Source organism: Suncus etruscus, chromosome 2 (genome assembly GCF_024139225.1).
Source record: "Suncus etruscus isolate mSunEtr1 chromosome 2, mSunEtr1.pri.cur, whole genome shotgun sequence".
Taxonomy (NCBI): domain Eukaryota; kingdom Metazoa; phylum Chordata; class Mammalia; order Eulipotyphla; family Soricidae; genus Suncus; species Suncus etruscus.
Genome location: NC_064849.1, coordinates 34,182,777 through 34,187,314, shown reverse-complemented (window position 1 = coordinate 34,187,314; position 4,538 = coordinate 34,182,777). Strand labels below are relative to the sequence as shown.

At 37.8% G+C, this 4,538-nt stretch overlaps 1 non-coding gene across 1 annotated transcript; it reads left to right on the top strand.

Annotated features, from left to right (window-relative positions):
- The first annotated feature begins 385 nt into the window (after nucleotides 1-385).
- On the top strand, nucleotides 386-492 carry LOC126003188 (U6 spliceosomal RNA). Its single transcript, XR_007493723.1, has one exon. It is a non-coding gene; the product is annotated as a U6 spliceosomal RNA (small nuclear RNA).
- Nucleotides 493-4,538: the final 4,046 nt, after the last annotated feature.

Sequence of the window (4,538 nt, the reverse complement as noted above, 5' to 3'; positions counted from 1 at the left end):
AGTATCTGAGAGTGTGTAGGAAGAAACACACTGTCACAGGGATGCAGCTATCAAAACACCTTCCTAGGACCCAACCATTGAAAAATAAATTAGATTCTCATTTTAAGCAGAAAAAATTATTCTCTGCCATTTGTTGAGCTAAAGCACTAGAATTTAAAGTCTTGGGCAATACAAGACAAGATGTTAAATTTATACACCTAAGAAATATGAGCACACATATGTAAGAAAAAAATTAACCCTGCTACTTACTGAAGTTGTGAAGAACCCCCAGTTATCAGAATCTACCCCAATAGTAAATTCAAGTAAAATTAAAACCTTTTTTTTTTTAGTTTTGGAATTGATCTGTGATTTCTGTACAACTGGTCTCTCTAACATTGCTTTTGTTGTGCTCGCTTCGGCAGCACATATACTAAAATTGGAATGATACAGAGAAGATTAGCATGCCCCCTGCGCAAGGATGACAAGAAAATTTGTGAAGCTTTCCATATTAAAAAAAAAAAACATTGCTTTTGTTTTGTTTTGCTTTGTTTTTTGTTTGTTTGTTTGTTTGTTTTTGGGCCACCCAGTGACACTCAGGAATTACTCCTGGCTATACGCTCAGAAATTGCTCCTGGCTTGGGGGAATAGGTGGGACACAGGGGGGTGGGGTCGGAGGACATGGTCCGTCCTAGGTCACTGCGTACAAGGCAAACACCCTACTGCTTGTGCCACTGCTCCTGCCTCTTTACCAATGCTTTTGATAATCTGCTACCCATCCATCTCTACCAGGAGAAGTTCTAAAACATCTTTTTAATGTTTACATCTAATATAGTACTTGAATTCTTAGAAAAGAATAAATGAATAAATTACATAAAAAGAATGTCTATATAATTATGTACAACATATGATTAAAGAATAAGAAAGAATCTACTTTTTTATTTTGCTTGTTTTTTATAGTCCAAAGGTCTTTAAACACACACACACACATACACACACAAACCTCTTTTCAAGCAGCTCAGGCTCCTTTCCATTAGTTCTCACAAAGTGCACTTCTCTGTGTGGAGCAGGCCAGTGCTTCAGTTGAACCCAAGTCCCTTTCTCCGTGGCTTATTTTTCTGATAATTTTTCTCACCTGTTTCGGGAATCTAACTTGACTCTTAGAGTACTTAATATGCTCTATATGAACATTAATACCCTTGGCAAGATTCTTGCCATTAATTTGTTTAAGACAATGCCAATAGCAAGCTGTAGATTCTTTTCATTTTTTAATGGCAACAAGTTAAGAGGCTTGCAAAACATAATTCCATTTCAGGTGAACAATAATGCAGGGGAAAAAACTATAAACAGAGCTTCAGAAACATACTTATTATTATTATATAACAGATGAGAAAATTGGGTATCAAAAGGCCATAGAGATGTGGTAAGAAAGTGGTGAACATAGACTCAAATTTGTGCTTCTTGACATGTCCATCCATTATTTATTCAACCAATAATAATTGGCAATAAGAATGCTAGGAGCATTACAGATACGGTCCTTATCTCCAAGACCTTGTTACCTAGTAGAAGAAAAAAAGAATTTAGTAGTTTGTGTACTTCCTGATATTTCATGTGGTATGTGCTATGAGAAAGATAAAGTATCCTTCAGTATATCTTATATAAGGTGGAGAGGTAAAAGAAAACATTTAGAAGTAACTATGACCCTGAGCAGTAATGGTGTATTACCTAATAGTAGTATGTTAGGTAAAAATGAGGGATATGGGACAGTATATTCAGGTTCTATCTCAGAATTGCAGTCCCCATATGAATGCCCTATCTTCAGATTGTCTTAATTTTTGAAACCAAGTAGCCCAAAAGTGGTTGAAACCTTCAAGGCCTAATTATATGGAAAACAAAGTAAAAAACTTTTACATAACATCTTATCTGTATTGAGACACAAATATGAGTGCATGCAGTTTTTATTCAGGTGACAGTATAAAAACAGAAGGAAGAGTTGAACTAGCATTTACTGTACCCTGTATCCACAAAAAAGATTCTATTAGGAATATAGAGCTATAAATATATGCTGAAATCCACTGGCGATGTCTTTGTGTCTTCTTTGACTGGTTGAGATAGATAACATACTCATAGAAAATCCTCATGTTCCTAGAACATTATAATATACTCCCTTCTCCACTTATAACTATGATCCATCTTTTCCTTGTTGACTCTGAATCCCTCATATCAGCCATTTATCTCTCAACTTGATCATCTAAGGTTGAGAGGATTATTCAAGTTTGCTTTTATTCCCGTTGAATAAGTACATCATATGCTTTCGAGTTAGTCCAATCATTCAATTTTCAATTATAAATTGGAATAGGTTTATCTGCATAATTTTTCATGTCCCCTTCAGATCTTTAAACAAAGCAAACACCACCACTTCTATATTGCAGATAGACTTGCTTACCAAAAATATTGGAACTATTTCATCTTCCTCATATTTATCATAGTTTGAATACAAGTCAATCTTTGCATAGAAGTTGCTATGTAAAAGACTAAATCCATCTACAAATTCTCCGAAATTCTTCCAAAAACACTATATCAGGAGTCACCAAAATATGGCCCAAGTGCCATATGCTGCCCACCAAGGACATTTATCTGTCCTGCAGGGTGTTTTTGCTGCCACTGCCTATCCTGATCAGTAGCCCACTTGAACCAGGCTCACAGTACACATATATGGGAAGTGTGCCACACTGTCAGACTCCCCTCCTTCTCTCCTGTCACTTGACTTCTCTCAGTCTCTGGAAGAGGTCCTCAAACTTTTTGGCCAGCCAAAAGTCGGCCTGTAGCTCCCATTGAAATGGTAAGTTTGTTGATTTAATGTTACTTGTTCTTCATTTTAAATATTGCATTTGTTCCCATTTTTTAATTCAAAATAAGATATGAGCAGTGTGCATAGGAATTTGTTCAGAGATGTTTTTTTAAACCATAGACCAGCCTTCCAACAGTCTGAAGAACAGTAAACTGCCCCCTATTTAAGGAGTTGAGGAGTCTGCATTAGCATATTCCATTTCTTTGAATAATTGAAAAAAAAGTGAAAAAGAGAGAGAAACCAAAATCATAGTAAAGTGTTGCCAGAAACTGAAGGGTATGACAAATGAAGAGGTTTGGATTAAACATCTTAAAATAAATTTTAATTTCAAAGATAGAGTCTCAAAATTTAAGTCATTTATTTGTATTTCTTCTAGAACATTATCTTCCTTTGAAATATAAGGTTTTTAGATGCAACGTTAAAAGCATAGAACCATGGTCTCAGTATGAGTTCAGTCCTTGACATTCAATATTGTTCCCCAAACACTGCTTGGAGTTATCCGAGGACAGAGGAAAAGGAGCAGGCCACTAAACACCTCAGATTCCCTCCCACGCACACACACACAATAACCAGTAAACAAAGCAGATTAAACATAAAATAAAATCAATTATTTCAAGCAGATTTAACTAAAGACTTCTACTTAAAGTGGATAAATGTGACTGAAATGATAGTGGAAAGTTTTAAAATCATCAATTTATATACACCATGGTCTCCATGACTACTGAATCCCCTACCCCATCCTGTGACCTTCTGTGACTTCGCCAGCCAGTGATGCCACTGATGTCTATATAAATAGGGCCTGTGTGTTCTAGGCTCATTTACCTTTGGCAAGTAGTGAGAGTAGTTGGGGAATTCACAAATGATTTTGGAGTATTTCTTCCCCATTATCCCCATGACCCATATGAACAGTCCCAAGGTGGGACTCTTTAACCCCCCCCCCCCCCCCCGTGTGCTCTCATATGCTCTGCTATGTTGTTCTTTTACATCTTCATGGAATGCATAAGAAAATCTTTTTCTGGTAGCAGGTAAGAATCCAAAACTAGTTCTGGGGATTTTTTGGCAGTCCAGGCTCTGAAGGAGACAATTGAGAAATACACTGAGGTTGGGGAGTCTGAAGACAGGATAGAATCATCTATCTTCTCACAAACCAGAAAACCATATCTTGGGGTTCAGGTGGACCTATTATCTCACGTTCAGAGACTATTTAGGTGCTATGTAAGTGCGGGGTCCTGAAGCCCCCCAGGGGGGGCCCGGCCAGCAGGAATTAGCTGGGAAGGCTTCTCAGACAACCGCACTCCTATTTTGCTGAGCAGAAGAGCAACCACACCTGTAAAAAATCTGTGAGAGGTTAATAATAAAGACCCAAGGCAGCGTCTCACTGTTCAAGGGTACCTTTATTGGGCTACAGCTCCTTCTTATATAGTGAAGGAGAAGGGGGCAGTACAAAGGTGATGTCAGTCATACTTTTGGCGCGAAGGTCCATACAAGGCAAGAATACATATCAGGTTACAAGGAACAAAGAAAGTAAATCATTCTCCAAATAAGGAAATGGGCAGTGGGCTAGGAGGCAGGATTACCTGCAAGTCATGATGAACGTGCTGTTTCCATGGAAATTTCTAGTGACCTTCTAGCTGCATTCCTAATTGCTTGACTATCAGGAGGTGGTGCAAGATGTGCTTGCCTCAGTGATCTCGAACAGACAATGTAACAT